The 24184-nt window shown below is 42.6% G+C and overlaps 1 long non-coding RNA gene and 1 other non-coding gene across 3 annotated transcripts; both read left to right on the forward strand.

The window, feature by feature from the left end:
• The first annotated feature begins 12200 nt into the window (after positions 1 to 12200).
• On the forward strand, positions 12201 to 12348 carry LOC137231369 (small nucleolar RNA SNORA76). The gene has a single exon (XR_010946493.1). It is a non-coding gene; the product is annotated as a small nucleolar RNA SNORA76 (small nucleolar RNA).
• Positions 12306 to 23510, forward strand: LOC137229736 (uncharacterized). Of its 2 annotated transcripts, none has more exons than XR_010945819.1 (3): positions 12306 to 12427; positions 15236 to 15312; positions 22202 to 23510. It is a non-coding gene; the product is annotated as an uncharacterized lncRNA (long non-coding RNA). The 2 variants fall into 2 exon arrangements; XR_010945820.1 differs by having other exon boundaries at positions 12312 to 12865.
• Positions 23511 to 24184: the final 674 nt, after the last annotated feature.

The following is a 24184-nucleotide window of genomic DNA, read 5'->3' on the forward strand; positions in this document are numbered from 1 at the left end:
TTTGGCCGCCGGCACTTCAGCGATGGCTGTAAAAGGGAAGAGGGCTTGCTTCTTAGAACCCAGCTGCCACGTGAGGAAGCCCAAGCTAGCCGCGTGGAGACAGCTCAACTGAGATGCTCCAGTTAACAGCCCCACCGAATTGCCAGGTATTGAGTGAGATGTTCTAGGATCGTCCAGCCCCCAGTCCACCTGTCAACTGACCACAAATGCATGGGTGAGCCCTGTAAGTCCGTATGGAGTACAGGTGAGCCGTCCCAGCTGAGCCCTGACCAAACTGCTGACTCACAGAATGGTTGTTGCCTTTAGTTACTAGTCCAAGTGGTTTGTTACACAGCAGTAGATAACAAATAAACCAGGTGAAGAGAAGGAAGGGCATTTAAGGTGAAGGAGAGGGCATGAACAAAGGCATAGAGACAAAGCAAAGCAAAGCGGATGTGGGGAAATACAGGTGGTTTGGGGTTGCCTGTGGCAATGAATGTTGAGAGGGATCGCTGGTGAAACAGGAAAGACCCAGTTGAGGAACATGGGTAATGTGAGGTCATCAGAGTTTTATCAGAAGGGTGCGGAATGGCCAGAGAGATGCCTTCTTTCAAAAGATTACTCTGGGGCGGTGTAGGGGATTTTCAGAGGGCCACATGGAGCGTCTCCTGCTCAGCTGGTCCTTTCGTCTTGTAGTGGGTTCAGAGCAGAGGTAGAGAGGCAGAAGGCAGCTTCTGGGGGAACAGGGTGGTGTGATAGACATTTCCTTGAGGTCAGGGTCTGTGTCTGCCTTATTTACTGTTGTATCTCTAGGGCCTCTGGGTCCTAGCACAAAGCAGATTCTTAATAAATATTTTTGAATGAACATATAAAGAAATAAGAGCAATCAAGTATCGTCGGTGCTGTTTGTCAGGCAAAAAAGGGAGGAAATTCCAAGGAGAGTTTGGGAGAAAGTAGTGGTTATTTTTCTGGAAAAAAGAAGAAAGGCGTTTCCAACAGAGGGAGTCTCAGAAACAAAGGCATGGAAGTGTGAACTGTGTCTGGGGAACAACACATTCTGAAGTTCTGTGTGGTTCACACATGGAGTGGGCAGGGGGAGTGGAGGGATGGTGCCTGAGATGTGGCTGGGGAGGGAGAAGAAGCCAGATCACAGAAGACTGGATTTATAAGGCCAAAGGTTTTAGACTTCATCCAGTAAGCAGTGGGGAGCCATGGCAGGCTCTGAAACAGGAAGTGTGATGAGACTTGCTTTCTGGAGAGATGAGTGGAAACTGATGCGATGGTGTGGGATTGGAAGGATGCACAGGACTGGATGCAGCACAATTGGGACCATAGGAGTTCGGCTGAAGGGGATGAGGGCCTGAAATGGGGCAGGAGCAGTGGAGATGGAAGAGGTGGGACAGATGAGAGAGACCCACATGGGAGAATTCACAGCACATGGGCACTTCATAGGTGTGTTTGGTGAGGTCTGGCAAGAACTCCCAGGTTTTTGGTGTGGTTGCTCTGAAAGAAGAGAAGAGATGAGGCTGCTTTGGGGCAAAAGATCATGAGTTCAATGTCAGCCATGTTGAGTTTGAGGTCCTGTGGGACGCGCAGTGCAGAGGTCCAGGCTGGGGCTGAGGAGCAAGGTCTGAGTGGAGGGCAAATGTCTAGTAGGTGTTGGCAAATAGGTGGTAATGAGCGCCCAGGGGGCACTGTGGTCCTAGAAGAAAACAAAACCCAGGACAGGACCTGAAGGAGCACTGGTGTTTAAGCCACAAAGGAGTGTGAGAAAGTGCCAGAGGGATAGGAGAGCCAGGAGAGAGCCGCGCCCCAGGCATGGGCAAGTGGTCAGTGGTGTCAAGTAAAGACTAAAATGCATTCATTAGATTAGCAACAAGGTGGTCACCGGGTGAGACAGTTTCAGAAGCTGGTGGGAGCTGAGGTCTGAGGTCATTGTTTAAAAATATAGGTTTTATTATCATTTAGGTATGACCGGGCCAGCAGATGAGGAGATGACTACCACTGAAAAGGTAGTTGGTTATATTCATATATCTCAAGAGGGATGCACGCCACTCTACGGGGGGTGGGGGAGCTGCACTGGGAGGCACTAGTGTGGGAGGCGGAGGCAAAGGGGAAATTGTGGGCAAGAGCCACTTTTGTGGTTTCTGTGGGAAGGGACAGATGAGGCAGATGAAACAGGTTTAGGATTGGCTAGTTTGAATAATCTCAGTGGTCTCTGGGGCACAAGGGTGTCTGCAGTTGGCTGGTACCTGGCCATGGGATGATTGGGGCAGGTGGCTAGTGATCTGGAATGTGAGAGCCTGATAAAGGAGATGGTTGAGGGTGTGGGCACCCTCAAATCCGATTGGTTAATTGAATTAGATTGGTTAATTAGTTTGGTTGATTGAATTGGTCGCTTTGCATTTGAAAGGTGCACTGGTGGGTGAGTGGTTTACTACTTCCAGGGATTGGCTGCCCCTGGGAGGGGCGGTCACCCCAGATGTCAAAGCATCAGAATACAGAAAATAAACTACCTGGTTAATATAGTCATGGGTTGGGCAGTGAGTCGAAAAAGACTGAAGACGTGAACCTTGTATGTGAGGGGCTGCTGGTGGTTTCCTCTTCTCTCAAAGGTGGCTAGAGGTGGTGAGGGGGGTTGCTGGTTTCCAAAGCAAAGGACTGGAGTCTCCCATGAAGGTCAGGACCTGCCCGCTGGTGAGATCTTGCTCGTGCCCATCTCCTGGGCAGCAGCGCCTGGCAAAGATGCTCGAGAGCATGGGCTGTGGGGCTGCTGGGCTTTTTCAGGCTCAACCTCAGGGTTTTGGCTCGGCTGAGCTCGGCTCTTCTCAGTCTGCACAAAGTCAGAGGAGGGCCAGAAAGGGCTGTCTGAGAGGTGAGAATAGCCCCCCTGAGTCCTGACTCAGTCTCTCCAGTAAAGGGAAAACAGATTAGCAGTTTTTTGGCGGGTACCGCTGTGCCTAGGGATAAACAAGACTCATCCTTGTGGAATGTGAGCAGAGTTAGCATTTTTTTTTACTGGCTTTTGGGGAAAACAAAAAAATACGGGCAGAGGTCCCACAGCTGTCTGAAGCCACCTCCACCTTAACTTTCCAGAGCCAGGACACATCTTGGGCAAAGCTGCCTTGTAAGCAAGCTGTTACCTCCTGACTCGCAAGTTCATAATATGTTAACTCCTTCTGAAGAGGCAATTACCCAACACCCCTTTCCAGCTGGCTTCAGCCAATGGAATTGCGGCATGCAAATGCAGCATCCTGCAGCTACTCTGGGTCAGGCTAATCCAAAGTAGGAGGAATTTTCTCTAAGAGGGGAAATTCAACTCTTAGACGGGGAAAATGAAAAAAAAAAAGAAATCTTTTCTTTATGTTGGAGGCATTTCTGCTGCTCGTTGGCAGGAAGGAAGGGAGGAGAATGTTGATGGGTATTCTTTTTTCCGAATGCACTGAGTAGGAAAGCATGTGTTTCAGCTTCTCTGGTGAGAGCATGAGGTACAGTCCAGGAGTCCGTGTGATGCTGTGTGTGGAGGGGTGGGCAGTGGTGGTGGCTGGAGCTCTCTGTACACTTAGACACTCCCCCCAGCCCCTCTCTTCAGCTTTCCCAGGAAGATCTCTGTCCATCCAGCCTTCCAGGAGCTATTGGAGGAATGGGTAGACCTGGGTGGGGGGGGAGTGACTCCGAGTACAAAATCTTTCTTAGCCCAAACCCTGGGAGTCATCCTCTCTTGCTTTCACCCCCATAACCAGCCTTTCCTCGGAGTTTGAATTCTACCTGTAAAATGCCTCTTGAAGCCCGCTCTTCTTTCCACCCTCATTGACACAGCCCTAGCCCTAGTACTCATCTTCTCTCACTTGGAGTATTGCAGTAGCCTGCTAATTGGTCTCCTGATGCCGGTTTGTTGCACATTGCTCCACAGTGCTACCAGAGTGATTTTTTCCCCCGAAACCATGTTTTAAAAATTTTTTACATACTTAAAATGTTTGCAATGCATGTATGTGGTTCTAAATTCAATGATACCAAAGAACATGGAGTAAAAAGTAAATCTTGATCAACTCCTGTCCTCTAGCCATTGCTACAGTTGTTAGCAATCGTGTATCCTTCCTGAAATAATCCATGAATATAACATTGCAAGTCTGTGTTTTAGAGGAGAGGTATGGAGCACACACAAATGCAGTGTTTTATACATTTTGCTGTGCATCTTATTTTTTCACTGAACAATGTCTCTTGAGCATCATTTTCTTGATATATCAGGACATATGGATTTGACTAATTCCCTTATCAGTGGTATAATATTCCATTTGTGATCATATTACAGGCTCTTCAACCAGTCCCCTGTCAGTGGCTACTTAGGTGATTTACAAACTGTACTATTACAAACAATGCTTCAGTGAATGATTTATACAAATATAATTTTACATGTGTTTGATCTATCAAATTTCTTAGGATTTGAGTGCCTTTAAATATTATTACTAAATGTCCAATTCAAATTATATTACTAAATATTTTCCCTCTTGCAAAAATGAAGAACATGTTTATAACTTCAGTCCAAACTCTTTCCTGAGCTCTGGCCCATTGATCAACTATTACTTAGTAGAGCCACGTGGAGATCTGATATGTCCTAAATTGACCTCCAGTCTTTTCCACGGCATAAATGGGACCCCCATCAGCACAGTTGCTTAAGCCAAAAACTCTGAAGTCATCTATGATTACTTCATTTCCCATGCTGCCCACTCACATCTCCCGTCTACCTTCCATAAACCTTTTAACTCCACAGCCTCCTACAGCTGCAGTCTTCCACCAAAATAATTTCACTGCTACCACTCAAAGCTTACATCATCTTTCCTCTGGACTAATGCAGTCATAATAAGAGTAAATGGCTTATAAAGCACTTTCTATGTGCCGGGCACTGTCTACGTGTATTGCAAACACTAGTTCTTTTTAATCTCAAAATAACCCTCAAGGTAGGCGTACCATTTTTAACCCTGTTTTACAAATGAGGAACTGAGGCACAGAGAAGTTCATCAACAGGTATGAGGCTGAGCTCTTGAATACTATTTTCAACTGTTCCTTAAATTTCCTAAATAATCCTCCTTGTGCCCCTTACAGGCCCTTTTCCAAATCAATGCTCTTTTTAGACATGGAGCAGATCATGTCGTGCTCCTCTTTAAAACTCTTCAGTGGGGACTTCCCTGGTGGCGCAGTGGATAGGACTCTGTGCTCCCAGAGGGAGCAGGGGGCCTGGGTTCAACCCCTGGTCAGGGAACCAGATGCCACATGCATGCTGCAACTAAGCATTCACATGCCACAACTAAGGAGCCCACGAGCCAAAACTAAGGAGCTCATCTGCCGTAACTAAGACCTGGTACAACCAAATAAATAAATAAATATTAAAGGGAAAAGATATGGGGATATATATACATGTATAGCTGATTCACTTTGTTATAAAGCAGAAACTAACATGCCATTGTAAAGCAATTGTACTCCAATAAAGATGTTTAAAAAATTAAATATTAGAAAAAAACCCACATTTGCTAAAAATAAATAAATAAATAAATAAAACTCTTCAATGGCAATATTTTCTCTTTTCTTTTAGAACAAAACTCAAATTCCTATACGGGACTGCATGTGTAGGCTCTGCATTTCTCTTTGCCCTACCTAGCATCATCTTCCTGACCAACATCACGCTTGACAGTCTGTCTTTTCGTCCTTGGATGTTTCAGTCCTGTCCCACCTCATCTTCCACTGTTACTAATCTTCTTCCTCTTCCTTTTATTTTTATTTTTTTTGCTGTACGCGGGTTTCTCACTGTTGCGGCCCCGCCCGCTGCGGAGCACAGGCTCCGGACGCGCAGGCTCAGCGGCCATGGCTCACGGGCCCAGCCGCTCCGCTGCATGTGGGATCTTCCCGGACCGGGGCACGAACCCGTATCCCCTGCATCGGCAGGCGGACTCTCTACCACTGCGCCACCAGGGAAGCCCTTCCTCTTCCTTTTAAAAAATACCTTAATGAGATTTTGTAGGTTTCTTTATTTGGGTCATGTATGGTCTTAAAAAATATATATATATAGTTTTTTTCATTACACTTTTTTACATTACACTTTTTAACCTAGTTTTACATTACACTTTTTAACCTATTAGTGTTATCATGTACATAGATACTGATGTTTGAGAAGCATATTTATTGAATTGGAAAGACCTTGCCAATCAATGTTAAGTGAATTAAATGTTTGTGAAATGCTGTACAGCTCTGTGCTGCTTAACGCAGTACAGTGACACATGTGGCTATTTCAATACATTTAAATTTAAACTATCTAAAATAAAATAAAATTAGAAATTCTGATCCTCAGTCACACTCGCTCCATTTCAAGTGCTCAGTAGCAACTGTGGCTAGTGGCTACCGTGTTGGACGGTGCAGATATAAAACATTGCCATCGTTGCAGAAATGTCTGTTGGACTACATTGTTCTAGAATTTGATCCCATTTAAAAATAAAGTATATATATCATATATATGTTCATATAGATGTAGATCTATAAATGGTATAGGTTGTCTTTTATAATATGTATTTAAAATATATTGTTTTCTCTTTATAGAATACACCATTATTAACTAGAGAGGATATTCTAAATTGTTGAATATTTAAAGATCACCACATTTTTTTGAGAAATCTCTACTTTGCTGCATTTAAAAAATATATACTACTTCATAGACATCTACTTAAAAAATTCCTATTTCATTCAAGGGAGAGTAACACAGTTAAACTTTTTCTTCATGATGGGAGGATCTGATTTCATAAGCAAATCCCCCAGGAGAGTAAGAAAGAGAGAGAACTGGACAAGCCAGGCCACGCCCTCCAACTCATCTCCTTAAATGCACGCTCAAGATGCCTGCACTTACTTTAGCCCACTCAGAAAACAGAAGGGAAAGCAACACTTCCAGAAATGAATGTTGCTAAGGATGAAGGGAATGGGGCATGCCCATTTATTAGGGTCCCCCTGAGGTTTCCCCAGTACAAACTCTGGCAGCTACCTTTTATCCAGCGTGGGGCCTCACATCCCTGCCTCCTGAGCAATGTGGCCTCACTCCGGGGGCCTGGAACCTGTGGGGGTCAGGAGGCTTGGGGGAGTGTCAGGAAGAAGGGCGGGGGTCTTGTTTGTGCCACCTGAGGCCGAGGGATGCACTTCAGGAAGCCCCTTATTCTCACAGGAAGAGGCAGAATGGGGCGAGCTCCCCCCTACTATTCAGACTGCATTTCCTTCAGTTCCCAATGGTGCTGGGTTGAAATTTAGGGAGGGGACTAGGGTGAGGTAAGACACTGTCTGGGGTGCAACATTTCAGAGGATGCCCAAAACCTCAGTGACAGAGATAAACAATATTTTATTGGCAATATTTCAAAAACCAAAACAAATGCAAAAAAAGCCATGATGAACAAAATACCAACCTTTGAAACAAAGACTGGATCTGAGTCAACACTTACACGATTCACATTGCTTGCATCGCCTTTATCCTGGCCCCGTCACAAGAGAAGGACTGTTGTCAGCATCTTAAACGTAGCAAGAAGAATTGCCTTTTTAAAAAAGTACAAAACAGAGAATTCTCTGGTGCTCCAGTGTTCCAGAGTTCCAGGTTAGGGCTCTGTGCTTTCACTGCCGGGACCCAGGTTCAATCCCTGGTCAGGGAACTAAGATCTCACAAGCCACAAGGTATGGCCAAACAAACAAACAAAAAACAATAAAAAAGTACAAAACAAACTTCCTTTTATTAGAGTATAAAATACATAGAAGACACAGCACACATCACCTGTACAGAGCTCGCTGAAAATTTTCACAAATTCACGCACAAGGGCAGCCAGAACCCAGCCCAAGAAAGCAAACCGACCAGCCCCCCAGAAGCCACCCTTGTGCCCCTTCCAGGCACGAGCTCAGGATGAGGTTAACCCCTAGCCTGACATTTCCCCCCCAAAAAGAAATTTGAGCTGAAATTCACACAAAATACAATTAACCATTTTAAAGTGTATAATTCAGTGGCATTTTATATACTCACAGTGCTGTGAGACCACCACCTCTATCAAGTTCTAAAACATTTTCATCTCCCCAGAGGAAAGCCCTGTCTTCATTAGGCAGTCATTTCTGATTCCCCCTCCCCGCTGTCCCCGGCAACCACCAATTTGCTTTCTATCTTTAGGGATTTACCTATCCTGGATATTTTGTATAAAAGGACTCATATATGACCTTTTGTTTCTGGCTTCTTTCACTTAATGTAATGTTTTCAAGGTTTATCCCTGTTTAGCAGGTATCTCTTCTTCATTTCACTTTGTGGGTGAATAATATTCCATTGTATGGATAGATGACATTTCACTTATTCACTCATCCATTGATAGACATCTGAGTTGTCCCCACCTTTTGGCTGCTGTGAATAGTGCCTCGAATAGTGTGAACATTTCTGTGCACACTATTTGTTTTAATAAGTATTTGTTTGAATACTTGTTTTCAATTCTTTTGGATATATACCGGGAAGTAGAATTGCTGTGTCATATGATGATTATATGTTTCACTTTTTGAGGGAACATCACACTGTTTTTCACAGAGGCTGCATTACTTTACATTCCTACCCATGATGCACAAGAGGTCCAGTTTCTCCACGTCTTCCCTACCACTTACCTTAAAAAAAAAATTACAGCCTTCATAGTGGGTGTGAAGTGGTATGTTATCAGGGTTTTGATTTGCATTTCACTAATAACTAATGATGTTGAATATCTTTTATGTGTTTACTGATTGTTTGTATATTTTCTTTTGAGAACTGTCTATTCAAATCCTTTGCTCATTTTTTTTTTTTTTTTTTTTTTTTCGGTTTGCGGCCTCTCACTGTTGTGGCCTCTCCCGCCGCGGAGCACAGGCTCCGGACGCGCAGGCTCAGCGGCCATGGCTCACGGGCCCAGCCGCTCCGCGGCATGTGGGATCTTCCCAAACTGGGGCACGAACCCGCATCCCCTGCATTGGCAGGCGGACTCTCAACCACTGTGCCACCAGGGAAGCCCCCTTTGCTCATTTTAAAATTGGGTTGTCTTTCTGTTGTTGAATTCTAAGAGTTCTCTATATATTCTGGATGCTAGACATTTTAAAGATATATGATTTGCAAATGTTTTCTCCCATTCTTTAGGTTGTCGTTTTGCTTTCTGGATGATGTCATTTGATGCACAAAAGTTTTAAATTTTGATGAATTCCAATTTACCTAATTTTCCTTTGGTTGCGTGTGCTTTTGGTATCATACCTAAGAATCCATTGCCAAATCCAAGGTTCATGAAGATTTACCTTTTCTTCTAAAAGTTTTATAGTTTTAGCCCTTACATTTATGTTGTTGATTCATGTTGAGTTAATTTTTTATTATGGCATGACATGTGGGTTTAACTTCATTCTTCTGCATGTATATCTAGTTGTCCCACCGTATATTGAAGAGAATATTTTTTCCCTCTTGAATAGTCTGGGCACCCTTGTTAAAAACCAACTAGCCGGGCTTCCCTGGTGGCTCAGTGGTTGGGAGTCTGCCTGCCGATGCAGGGGACACGGGTTCGTGCCCCGGTCTGGGAGGATCCCACGTGCCGCGGAGCGGCTGGGCCCGTGAGCCATGGCCGCTGAGCCTGCGCATCCGGAGCCTGTGCTCTGCAACGGGAGAGGCCACAACAGTGAGAGGCCCACGTACCACAAAAAACAAAAAACAAAAAAAAAAAATCAAATAGACTATAATAGTATAGGATAGAATAGGATTGAAAGTATGAAAATACATGATATGTAAGGTAGGAATTGCTTTATGAAAATCTGTGTGTGTGTGTGCGTGCGTATTTGTACTGGGTTGCTGTGTAAATTGAATATGTTACTATGAGTTGCAGTAAAAAAAGGTTGAAAAATATTGAACTGCCACATTTAGCAGAACTCAGTTGCAACTTCGACCTCTTTTCATATAAGAGAGTGAGTGGGGTGCGGGGTTACACCTAATCAAGGGAGAAGGAAAAGAGAGGGCTCTTTAGGCTGAAAATAACAAGCTCATTAGAATGATGGCTCAAGAACTTTATCTGGGTGGCATTTTTGTAGGAAATGGGCGTGAAATATTTTATTTCAAGGGCATGAAACAAAATAACTGCAGTTGAGAAACTGGCTGTCACCATGTCTCCACACCATTGCCAAAGCAAGAAACCCAAGAGCATTGTGAAGATTTCCCATCTTTCCTGTCTGTGGAGCTGGTTCATGAAACCCTGGTGCAGGTTATTATAGTTAATTTTAGCAGTAATAATGTTTGCAGTACTAACAATCCTGTAAATTTATTGAGTTATTTCAGCTTTCAAAGATCTTCCCCACCTGTCTTTTCATTTAATTGTACAATGAGCCTGGAACTAGTCAGCACAGGTAGGATTATACTCATTTTATTTTAGAGGAAACAGGCTCAGAGAGGGCAGTCCATGCTCACTCAACCCCCTTCTGTGTTTCCCAATTCCTCCCGGCTATGCTCTTTTGGCATTTGAGGGGACCCAATAAATAAATCTCCTTTCCATGCCTGAATTCACAGCCAACTGAGAGACAGAGACACAGGGTGGAGATAGAAATATCAGCTTAATTATGGGTAAATGCTGGAGTGGACCAGAATTATGACTACTGGGGGCTCAGAGAGTTCCCTGCTGCACCACAGCTTGACCCCAGATAGCACATAATCTTTGATACATCACTGTTCTCACAAAAGGAGAGGTCTCCAGAGGTCCACCACCAAAAACAAACAATCATGGTCTAGTCGTAGAGTGGCTAGAGCCCCATCTGTGGCAGCTAGCGCCTGGGATTTGATGGCGAAGAGTTGTAGAAGGAGCTTCTCACTCCCCTCAGGGTAGCTAAGGTGGCTGGATCAGGGGCTGGGGTGGAGCAGGGTGGTGGGAACCAGCTGGACCAGTAGGCATGGGGGTGGGGTGGGGGGAGAGCCCTGAGGTCGGATCATATATCCACACCACCATGTGTTCACTGACATTGGAAGGTGGGATGGAGATGCTGAGCCTGGATTCCTTTTCTGAGCCAGACTCTCCGTGGAGGCTGAGGTGGTTTTGTTTGGAGGTGCCTTCCAGCAAGCAGAGTACTTAGAGGCAAACCCTCTCTGGAAGAAAGCTTGCTCAAGTTAGGCTCAAAGGACCCTCACAGATTATTACTATGAGCTCTTGAATAAAGATGACCAAACCCATGAGAAGCCAAGTTACTGTGCCTGAGAGTCACAGAAACAATGGACAACAATGGACAGTACATTCCAAGGACTGCAGATGATGGAGTGTCAGATATTCAATATAGACTAGTTATATAGGAAATGTTTGAAGAATTAAACGTATAAAAATGCAGTGCTTCAAAGAAATATAATTACAAAGAACATATAAGAGGAAATTATCAGGAACAAACAGATCTGAAATAAAAAAAAAATGTGGTGGTTGTACAATATTGTGAATGTACTAAATGCTACTGACTTCAAATGATTAATTTCAAGTTATATGAATGTAACCTCACAAAAAAGGATCACCTCAAAATGAAAAATGTAATTGTTGAAATGAAAACTCAGTGGATAGGTTTAAAAAGCACAGTTTTGACAGACACAGTTGAAGAAAAAAGTAGTAAATGGAAAGATGTATTTGGAGAAATTATCCAGAATGCCACAAAGAGGAAAAGGAGATGAAGAATATGAGAAATTAAGAGAGAGAAGCTAGAATCAGATGGTCTGATAAATGTCTAATTAAAGGAGAGAAGAGAAAGAATGAAGGACAGGCAGTATCCAAAGAGATTCAAGTCACATCTATCATTAATAGTACAATAAGGAAAAAATGAACAATCCTTCATTTTAGTGGAAGATTTCAATCCATCTCTCTTGATTATTGATAAGTAGAAAAATATATATCAGCAATGGTATAATGAATGGAAACACAACACAGACTTTTTCTAATGGACCTATATAAAATTTGGCATCGAACAATTAGAAAACATTTTTTCCCCCAAGTATACACGGAACATTCATAAAAATTAATGATAAAATTTCCCTACATATTTTAAAGTGTAAGCGTTATAATAGACTCTCTGTTTACAAAACAATTCAATAGAAGTTTATAACAAAAGGACAATTTAAAACACTTTCTATATATTTGGGAAAAAAAACCAAAAGCTGTCTCATGAATCAAGAAGAAAGCATCGCATGTATTTAAACGTAATTGAACGCGCTGCCTTTGAGCCCTCGCCGCGCCTGCGCGTGGCGCCGTTGGGGGGCGGGGGAGGTCAGGCTGCTGCGCCAGGGCAGCACGCGCTTGCGCATAACTGGGGCCGTCTGCCCTGCGGCGGCGGCTCTTTTAGCAGCGAGGTAGACTGCGGCCCTGGGCTGCCGGGGCTGGGGGCTGGGGAAGACGTCGGGGGTCCTGCAGTCTCTGCTTATTCCTGTACCTGTCCTGTGAGTCCGAGTGTCCTGTCCTCTCCGTGGAAATCAGTGAGACGGGCAGGTTCATTCAGCCGCGGCGTGGAGGGCGTCTGCATGGAGGGGAGATGAGAATCCGGCTGTGGCCTTGAACAGACTGAGCGCTGTAGTGCACTTGACACGAACTGGCTCCCGGTCTTGAGCTGCATGGGCTGAACTCGTCTGGCTGAGGTGTATTCGCGGACTACTTAGAAAAACCTCCGTTTAGGGTCAACTGCTTATTTGGATATGCCCCAGATAGCTTGAACAGCTCACAAAGACAGGGTTCTGTGCACTGCGGGGCACAACATAGGCACCTAAATAAATGCACAGGCACTCCTTCGTAAGCCACGTTCTAGCTGATAACGATCCCTCCTGGATTTAGGTGAAATGTGCATCATTTCTGAGTACAAGGCAGCACGTGTTGAAGGGCAGGTATGCACAAGTGCCATGTCTAGCCGCTTTGGCGCTTAATAACTGGAGGGGGGCCCCAAGTTAGCAGGGTTAGTAGGCAGTTGGTGTAAACTCTAGCTCAGGAGCAGGACTTTTAAAAATACGAATCGAGGATAATAGCGCCTACCTTATATCAGGGTGTGGTCTACTTTGGATCCTCTAACAGAACGGGTCCCCTGACCACCCAAGAAACTGAAGCTGCTACTGGCAGCTGAGGGCCCAGGTTTATTCTGTACCACAGTTTATTCTGTTCCTATTATCTAAACAGGATTAAGTAGAAATAACTTAGATGCTTATCTAGTATTTGACATGAGATATTTATTTTGTGAAACAGTGCAAGCGATTGTAAATCCCCACATACTATTTGATTAAGTGCAATAGGGTATAGTCACGTGTAATCTCTTTACACAATAGTGCATCTAGTCCTTTGCCTTTAATTATTGCACAAAAATTATAAGACCAGCGAAAAAGACATGCACACTGACAGGCAAATTGGCGTACACAATGACAAATCAGAACAGTACACTGACTGGAATGGTCCAATAATTTAAGTCAAATGTTTTAATGGTGCAATTAAAGTAATCAAATAAGGGTTCAAATATGTTTTTTCAATATATTAATTTCTTTAAAGTCCTGTTCAGGCAAGGTGCTGTTGATGTTTAAAAAAACACAATTAGCTTTGTCCACAGATGTCAAAAGTTACCCAAGGTAAGTTTGATGTTGAATGCAGCTTTAAACAATTAAAAAATTGTATTGAGTGTACTTCTCAAAGCAAATTATACAGTTTGAGAGAGCCCCGAAACCTGTAAACTAAATGTTCTTACACAAATGCACAAGATAAAGTTGGCAACGTTAGATGTCACGTTAAAAGAAAAGTCATTAAAATTGAATGATAATGGAAATACTACAGATAAAAACTTGTAGGATACAGCAAAGGTGTTTCAAGGGAAATTTATGGTTTTATATTCTTATATTAGAAAAGAAAAAAGGCTGATGAACATTAATATAAGTATCCAAAGTAAGTGGTTGAGAAAAGAACAACAGAATAGGCTCAAAGAAAGCAGAAGGAAGGACGAAGTGAAAATATGAGCAGAAATCAGTGGAACGGAAAACACTGATGCAGCAGAAAGACTCAACAAAAGTTAAAGTTGGTTTTTCAAGAAGATAAACGAATAGACAATCTCTGGTGTAATGAGGAGACAGAGGGAGGAAGGGAGAGAGAGAGAAGGAGAGAAAAGATATATATAATTAACAGTATGAGTGAAAAGAGGATATAACTACAGATACAACAGTGTTTAATAAAATAATGTCAACAAATAATACCATCTATGATTTGAGGTTAGATAAAATGGACAAATCCCTAGAAGATATGTCACTTACCAAAATTCTGAATAGTGCTATAACATTAAAACAAGTTTTATAGGCTTTTACAAGAGAATTCTTTCAAAAATTAAAAAAAAATTTAATTAGGGCTTCCCTGGTGGCGCAGTGGTTGAGAGTCCGCCTGCCGATGCAGGGGACACGGGTTCGTGCCCCGGTCCGGGAAGATCCCACATGCCGCGGAGCGGCTGGGCCCGTGAGCCATGGCCGCTGAGCCTGCGCGTCCAGAGCCTGTGCTCCGCAGTGGGAGAGGCCACAGCAGTCAGAGGCCCGCATACCGCAAAAAAAAAAACCCCAAAAAACAACAAAATCAAAATGGACTAAAGACTTGAACCTAAGACCTGAAACCGTAAAGCTCCTAGAAGAAAACATAGGCGGTAAGCTTTTTTACAGAGGTCTTGGTGATGATTTTTTGAATCTGATTCAAAAGCAAAGGCAACAAAAGCAAAAGTCAAGTGGGACATCACACTGAAGGCAACCTATTGAATGAAAGAAAATATTTGCAGATCATATGTCTGACAAGGCGTTCATACCCAAAATATGTGAAGAACTCATACAACTCAATAGCAAAGAACCCAAACAATCCAATTAAAAAATGGGCAGAAGATCTGAATAGACATTTTTGCAAAGAACACATATGGACGGCTAACAGGTATATGAAAAGATGCTCAACATCACTAATCATCAGGGAAATGAAAATCAAAACCACAATATCACCTCACACCTGTCAGAATGGCTATTATCAAAAAGAACAAATAATAAGTATTAGTCAGGATGTGGAGAAAAGGGAACCCTTGGGCACTTTTGCTGGGAATGTAAATTGGTGTAGTCACTATGGAAACAGTATAACATTTCCTCAAAAAATTAAAAATAGAACTACCATGTGATCCAGCAATTTACTTCTGGGTATTTATCTGAAGAAAATGAAAACACTAACTTGAAAAGACATCTACACCCTCATGTTCATTGCAGCATTATTTACAATAGCCAAGATCTGGAAACAACCTAAGTGTCCAGTGACGGATGGATGAATGGGTAAAGAAAATGAGGTATGTATGTATGTATGTATGTATGTATGTATGTATGTATGTATGTATATCTATCTAGTGTACACACACACTGTAATATTACTTAGCCATAAAAAAGAATGAAATCTTGCTATCGTGACAACATGGATGGACCTTGAGAGCATTATGCTAAGTGAAATATGTCAGAGGTGGGTCTGCCCCCTTCCCCTAGACACAGAAGCTGGACCATAAAATGAAGTCAATTTCAGGGACTGGGTCAGTATACTCTCAAGACACATGAGAGATCCTGGGTGGGTGGAGATGGTGGGATGCAGGTGGGATGCAGGAAAGAGTCAGGGAGAGGCAACGTCCAGGTCACCAAGAGAAGAAGAAATGGGCCAGTGGTACCAAGGCCAAGAGGCCGGGACAGTTCCTGGTCTGGCAACCCAGAGGTTACTGGTGAGCACAGCAGGGGCAGTTTTAGAATATCAGTGGGGGCAGAAGGCTGCAAAGCGGGAGCAAGTAAATGGAAGCTGTGAATAGGTCACTTCCTGGAGAGATTAGGTTAGGAAGGAGAGCTGGGTGGTAGGGACAGCAGTGACAAAGGAGAGGGAAGACCTGCATCCTCCGCCTGGCACCCTGACAGGCCCATAATTAACACTGAATGAATGAATGAATAAATAAACATACAAAGGTCTAATGGTGAAGGGAAGGAGCCAGTGGAAAATATTAAAGACGGGGCAGAAATTTAAAGTGAGCCAAAGGCAGAATTTCAGAAGACAAACTGTGGAGGTTACAGTCTTGTCTAGTGTGTGGGTCTCCATCAAGAGCCTTCGAGGCACAGGATGAAGTCCCTGCTGTGGGTACAGCCTAGGCTGGGAGGTCCCTGATGGAGCTGGACTGAGCTGTAGTCAAGGAGGAGGCCAAGGCAGACAGCCTTGAGAGGTAGAGTCAGGTGTGGAGGCTTCAGTGCAGCCAAACAAGGGGATGAGGGTGGAAGTTGGGGGGCGCTGGCAGCAAATCTTGAGGTGCAGGTTGAGGCGAGAGGTTCAGACTTAGAAGACAAAGGGCAAGAGGGTCCTGGAGGCCTGAGATTGTGTGGGTGCCGCCTGGGAGCTGGGTGACGGCTTAATGGAGGAATATCTTCCCTGAGATCGTTCCCTGCAGAACTGTCCTGCTTCCTTGCCTGGAACTTCCTGTGGTTACAGTGAGTTCTGCTAAAACCAGAGATCGATAAGCCATGGTACTTGTGCCATCTGGAAGGGGCTTGGGGATACAAATTGTATCCCTCTCCCTTCCCCTCCACCACCAGAGATTACACCAGCCACTGAGAAGGTAATTTCACATCTTCTTAATCTGCACAAGCACCCTATAATGTATTGTGCAACTTGGGACACTTCTGAAAGTGAAAGGGGATGCTATTAATAATTATGCCAGAAGGACAAGCATAAGCTGGGACCATCCCAGGAAAACTGGGATGTATAGTTCCCTGCCTATAGGGAATCTGATATCAGGTTCTCTGATACAAGCTAAATTTGAAGATGTAGCTTAGATCTCTAGTTTAGATGCGGCCCCTTCTCTCCCACAACTCTAAACCTTGGGAGTTGCATGCCATGGAGCTCTGACAGGCCAACAGAGCAGACTTGGAGGGTCCCTCCCTCTGGGTCAGTCATGTGGAATGGGCCTGCAGGCCTGCCTCACGTGGGCAGATGAGGTACAGGGAATGGCGGGCGTTCTCATGGGTTACGGTAGGGTGGGGCTGTGCTCAGGTGTGTGAACCCCATGCAAACAAAAAGCACAGGAGAGCCTTCCTGGCCAGAGCTCAGGGAGTGCTCAAGGACGTGGGGAAGGGGCAATAGGGCACGCCACACCTGCTTCAGTGGCCCACTCTCCAACAAAACATGGCCCCATGTCATCAAGCACCAGAGCATCTTATTAGCTACCGAGGAGCGAGGTGGCGGGTTTTTCTGCTGCATTGGCCTCCTTAGGGAATAAGATCAGGACTCCCGACCTCCATGAGAGGCGATGGAAAGCAGAGGAGAAGTTCTTTTTCCAACACAATCCAGCGTGTGGTCCATCTCCGTCCAGTTGCTGTGTGTGTGAGTCACTATTTAAGATTTCTCCCACCACCTTGCCAAAGTTGGCCTCAGAAAACAGACCTTCACCTCAGGCATCACAGGTTGAAAGGAAGAGGCTAGGGTCACAATTCTTAAACAATCCAAAAAATGAGAACTATGGAAGGATGTGGAGAAATTGGAACCCTTGTACGCTGTTGGTGGGAATGCAAAATGGTGCAGCTGCTATGGAAAACAGTATGGCAGTTCCACAAAAAATTCAAAATAGATCTACCATGTGATCCAGCAATCCCACTTCTGGGTATTTGTCCAAGAGAACTGAAATCAGGATCTCAAAGAGATATTAGCACCCCTTGTACATTACAGCACTATTTACAATAGCCAAGATGTAGAAACAACGTAAATGTCTATCAACCAATGAATGGATAAGCAAAATATGGTCTATACATACAATGGAATATTATTCAGCCATAAAAGAGAAGGAAATTCTGCAATATGTGACAACATGGATGAACCTTGAGGACATTATGCTAAGTGAAATAAACCAGTCACAAAAAGACAAATACTGTATGATTCCACTTATATTATGTATCTAAAATATTCAGACTCTTAGAAACACAGTAAAATGGTGGTTGCCAGGGGCTGGGGGGAAGGGGGAAAAGAAGAGTTACTAATCAATGGACATAAAGTTTCAGTTTTGCAAGATGAATAAGTTCAAGAGATCTGCTGTACAACTCATGTATAGTTAACTTTACTGTACACTTAAAATTTGTTAAGAGGGTAGACCTCATGCTAAGTGTTCTTGCCACAATAAAATAAAATTTAAAAAATTATGCAAAGAAAAAAAGACTGGAAGGAAATACACAAAAAATGCTAACAGTGATTACTCTGATTTGTAGGGCTTTGGGTGATTTAAAATATCTATACTTTTTAGTATAGTTTTTGAATTTTAAAAAAATGAGTATTATTATTATTATTATTATTTTTTGCGGTATGCGGGCCTCTCACTGCTGTGGCCTCTCCTGCTGCGGAGCACAGGTTCCAGACGCGCAGGCTCAGTGGCCATGGCCCACAGGCCCAGCCACTCCGCGGCACGTGGGATCCTCCCGGACCGGGGCACGAACCGGTGTCCCCTGCATCGGCAGGTGGACTCTCAACCACTGCGCCACCAGGGAAGCCTGAGTATTATTTTTATACTGGAAAAATAAAAAAATCCTGAATTGTTACCCTTTGACTAGTCTTAACTCCTTTATTTATTTGTTTGTTTATTCATTATTACTGTTTTTAACTGAAGTATAATTGACCTACAATACTACGTTAGTTCCAGGTGTACAACATAGAGATTCTATATTTCTATACATTAGAAAATGACCACAACAAGTCTAGTTATCATCAGACACAAAGTTACTATATTATTGACTATATTCCCCACGCTGTGCATTTCATCCCCATGACTCATTTATTTTGTAACTGGGAATTTGTACCTCTTAATTTCCCTCACCTATTTCTCTCCTCCTCCACCCCCGCCCCTCGGGCAACCACCCGTTGCTTCTCTGTATCTATGAGTCTCTTTATGTTTTGTTATGTTCGTTCATTTGTTTTGTTTTTTAGATTCCTCATGTAAATGAAGTCAATGGTATCTGTCTTTCTCTGTCTGACTTATTTCACTTAGCGTAATACCCGTCAGGTCCATCCATCTTGTTGCAACTGGAAAGATTTCATTTCTTTTTTTTATGGCTGAGTAATATTCCACTGTACATATATACCACACATTCTTTACCCATTTTTCTATTGAAGGACACTTAGGTTGCTTCCATACATTGGATATTATAAATAATGCTGCAGTGAACGTAGGAGTGCATATATCTTTTCGGGTTAGTGTTTTGGTTTTCATTGGAAAGATACCCAGAATTGGAAGCGCTTGATTGTTTGGTAGTCCTATTTTTAATTTTTTGAGGAAGCTCCATACTGTTTTCCTTAGTGGCTGCACCAATTTACATTCCCATCAGCAGTGTACATTCCCACCATATCCTCAACACTTGTTATTTGTTGTCTTTATCACATTGTTTTTTTATTTGAAATATAGTTGATTTACAATGTTATATTAGTTTCAGGTGTATGTATAGTGACTCAATATTTTTATAGGTCATACTCCACTGAAAGTTATTATAAAATAATGGCTGTATTTCCTTGTGCTGTACAATATATCCTTGTTGCTTATTTATTTTATACACAGTGGTTTGTAGCTCTTAATCCCATACCCCTATCTTGCCCCTTCCCCTTCCTTCTCCCCTGGTAACGCTAGCTTGTTCTCTGTATCTGTGAGTCTGTTTCTATTTTGTTATATTCATTGGTTTGTTTATTTTTTAGATTCCACATACAAGTGATAATATACAGTATTTATCTTTCTTTATCTCACTTATTTCACTGAGCCTAATACCCTCTAGGTCCATCCACATTGTTGCAAATGGCAGAATTTCATTCTTTCTTATGGCCAAGTAATATTCCATTTATATATATATATATATATATCTCACTTCTTTATCCACTTGTCTGTTGATGGACATTCGGTTGCTTCCATATCTTGGCAATCGTAAACAATGCTGCTATGAACAATGGGGTTCATGTATGTTTTCCAATTGGTGTTTTCACTTTTGGGGGTTATGTACCCAGGAGTGGAATTGCTGGATCATATGGTAGTTCATATTTTTAGTTTTTTGAGGAAACTCCATACTGTTTTCCACAGTGGTTTCACCAATTTACATTCCCACCAACAGTGTACAAGGGTTCCCTTTTCTCCATATCCTCGCTAACATTTGTTATTTGTAGACTTTTTAATGTTAGCCATTCTGACAGGTGTGAGGTGATATCTCATTGTGGTTTTGATTTGCATTTCTCTAATAATTAGCGATATCAAGCATCTTTTCATGTGTCTGTTAGCCATCTGTATGTCTTCTTTGGAAAAATGTCCATTCAAGTCTTCTACCCATTTTTTGAGTTGTTTGTTTTTTTTGATACTGAGTTGTATGAACTATTTATGTATGTTGGATATTAGACCCTTATTGGCCATGTCATTTGCAAGTATTTTCTCCCATTCCTTAGGTTGTCTTTTCATTTTGTCAGTGGTTTCCTTTGCTGTGCAAAAGCTTTTAAATTTAATTAGATTCCATTTGTGTATTTTTACTTTTATTTCTCTTGCCTTAGGAGAGAGATCCAAAAAAATATTGCTATGATTTATGTCAAAGAGTGTTCTGCCTGTGTTCTCTTCTAGGAGTTTTATGGTTTCAGGTCTTACATTTAGGTCTTTAATCCTTTTTGAGTTTATTTTTGTATATGGTGCGAAAAAATGTTCTAATCTCATTCTTTTACATGTAGCTGTCCAGTTTTCCCAGCACCACTATTGAAGAGACTGTCTTTTCTCTATTGTATATCCTTGTCTCATTTGTTGTAGATTAATTGGCCATAGGCAAGTGGGTTTATTTCTAGGCTCTCTATTCTGTTCCAATCTCATTGTGGTTTTGATTTGCATTCCCCTGATGATTAGTGGTATTGAGCATCTTTTCATTTACCTGTTGCCATCTACGTGTCTTCTTTGGGAAAATGTCTGTTCCAGTCCTCTGCCCATTTTTTAATTGTTTTTTTGTTGTTGTTGTTTGTTTTTGTTTGTTTTTTTTTGACATTGAGTTGTGTGAGTTCTTTGTATATTTGGGATATGAAACCTTTATCAGATATATCTGTTGCAAATATCTTCTCCCTTTCGGTAAGCTGCCTTTTTGTTTTGTTGATAGTTTCCTTCACTGTGCAAAATCTTTTTAGTTTGATTAGGTCCCATTTGTTTATTTTCGCTTTGGTTTCCCTTGCCTGAGGTGACATATTGAAAAAATATTACTAAGATCAACGTCAAAGAGTGTACTCCCTTTGTGTTCTAGGAGTTTTATGGTTTCAGACCTTACATTTAAGTCTTTAATCCATTTTGAGTTTGTTTTTGTATATGGTGTGAGAAAGTAATCTAGTTTGATTCTTTTGAATATAGCTGTTCAGTTTTCTCAATACCGGATGCTGTCTTTTCTCCATTGTACATTCTTACCTCCTTTGTCATAGATTAATTGACCATATAAGTGTGGGTTTATTTCTGGGCTCTCTATTCTGTTCCATTGATCTATGTGTCTGTTTTTGTGCTCATACCATACTGTTTTGATTACTATGACTTTGTGATATAGTTTTAAATCAGGGCACATGATACCTCCACCTTTGGTCTTTCTCAAGATGTTTTGGCTATTTGGGGTCTTTTGTGTTTCCATACAAATTTTAGAATTATTTGTCCTAGTTCTGTGAAAAATACCATTGGTTTTTTATAGGGATTCCATTGAATCTGTAGATTGTTTTTCTCGGTCTGATTTATTTTACTTAAGCGTGATACCCTCCAGGTCCATCCATGTTGTTGCAAATGGCAAGATTTCATTCTTTTCTATAGTTGAGTCTCTGTTTTAAAGTCAATTTTCTCTGATGTAAGTATTGCCGCTCCAGATTTCTTTTTGTTTCCATTTACTTGGAATACCTTTTTCCCATTTCCTTACTTTCAGTCTGTGTGTGCCATTAGATTTGAAGTGAGTCTCTCGTAGGCAACATATATATGGGTCTTCATTCTGCTTTTGCTCTCTTCCTTTGTGTTTGATTCCTTTCTCCTTTTTTGGTGTGTGTATCTATTATAGATTACCTCATGGTTACCATGAGGTTTATAACTAACTAACTAACTAACTATTTTAAGTTGATGATCTCTTAAGTTATAACACATTCTAACAAGACTGCATTTTATCCCCCTCCACATTTAATTTTTTTTTTTTTTTTTTTTGCAGTACACGGACCTCTCACTGTTGTGGCCTCTCCCGCTGTGGAGCACAGGCTCCGATGTGCAGGCTCAGCGGCCATGGCTCATGGGCCCAGCTGCTCCGTGGCATGTGGGATCCTCCCGGACTGGGGCACGAACCCACGTCCCCTGCATCGGCAGGCAGACTCTCAACCACTGCGCCACCAGGGAAGCCCCACATTTAATATTTTTGACATCATATTTCACAATGAGATATTTCCTTTTGTAATTTTCATATCTCTAGTTTTGGTCTTTTCTTTTCCACTTTGAAAAGTCCCTTTAACATTTCTTGTAAAGCCTGTTTAGTTGTGCTGAACTCTTAGCTTTTGCTTGTCTGTAAAACTCTTTATCTCTCCTTTAAATTTGAATTATAGCCTTGCTGGCTATAGACTATTCTTGGTGTTTCCCTTTTATCACTTTAAATATATCATGCCACTCCCTCTGGCCTGCAAATTTTCTGCTGAAAAGCCAACTGAGAGTCTTATGCGAATTCCTTCTATGTAACTAGCTGCTTTTTCCTTGCTGCTTTTAAGATTCTCTCGTTATCTTTAATTTTGCCATTTTAATTACAATGTGTCTTGGTATTTTTCTCTTTGGGTTCATCTTATTTGGGACTCTCTGTAATTCCTGGACTGGGTATCTGTTTCCGTTCCAGGTTAGGAAAATTTTCAGCTATTATTTTTTCAAGTAAATACTCTGATGCTTTTGCCCTCTTTTCTCCTTCTGGGACCCCTATAATGCAAATGTTAGTACCCTTGATGTTGTCACAGAGGTCTCTTAAACTATCCTTATTGAAAAAAACTCTAGGGACTTCCCTGGTGGAGTAGTGGTTAAGAATCCACCTGCCAATGCAGGGGACACAGGTTCGAGCCCTGCTTCAGGAAGATCCCACATGCTGCAGAGCAACTAAGCCCCTGTGCCACAACTACTGAGCCTGCGCTCTACAGCCCTCAAGCTACATCTACTGAGCCGGCACACCACAACTACTGAAACCCGTGAGCCTAGATCCTGTGCTACGCAACAAGAGAAGCCACCACAATGAGAAGGCTGCACACCACAACAAAGAGTAGCTCCTGCTCGCCGCAACTAGAGAAAGCCCGTGCACAGCAATGAAGACCCAACACAGCCAAACCCCCCCCCACCAAAAACCCCCAGAAAACAACTCTAGGGACTTCCCTGGTGGTCCAATGTTTAAGACTCCACTGCAGGGGGCGTGGGTTTGATCCCTGGTTGGGGAACTAAGATCCCACATGCTACGTGGTACAGCCCCCAATAAATAAATAAAAATGTAAAAAACTCTTTTTTCTTTTTTCTGTTCAGCCTGGGTGATTTCCACTGCTCTGTCTCCCAGTTCACTGATTCGTTCCTCTGTATCATATAATCTGCTGTCGATTCCTTCTAGTGTATTTTTTTTTTCAGTTATTGCATTTTTCAGCTCTGTTTGGCTCTCCTTTGTATTTTCTGACTTTTTGTTAGAAGCTTCTAACTTCTCACTCTGTTCATCCCTTCTTCTCCCAAGTTCTCCAAGCATCTTTTGATCATTACCTTGAACTCTTTATTGGGTAGATCACTTATCTCCACTTTGCTTAGTTCTTTTTCTGGGGTTTTATCTTGCTCCTCTATTTGGAACATATACCTCTGTTGCCTTATTTTGCCTAATTCTCTGTTTTTATTTCTATGTCTTAGGTAGGTTGGTTACGTTTCCTGATCTTGAAGTGGCCTTATGTAGGAGATGTCCTATGGGGGTTGGCAAGACACTCCCCTCTGGTCATCAGAGTTATATGCTCTAGGGGTGCCCTGTATGTGGGTTACATTTGCCCTTCTGTCACTGGGGATGTGACTGCTGTGGGTACACTGGTAGGCGGGACTTGCCCTGGCCCAGGTGGCTGCCAGGCTCTGCCTTACGCAGAGGCTGCTTGCTGGGGGGCAGGGCTGGTCCTGGCGTGGCTGGCAGGGGCCGAGGGGGTTCCAG

The sequence above is a fragment of the Pseudorca crassidens genome, chromosome 9 (assembly GCF_039906515.1).
Source record: "Pseudorca crassidens isolate mPseCra1 chromosome 9, mPseCra1.hap1, whole genome shotgun sequence".
In the NCBI taxonomy this organism is placed as follows: Eukaryota; Metazoa; Chordata; class Mammalia; order Artiodactyla; family Delphinidae; genus Pseudorca; species Pseudorca crassidens.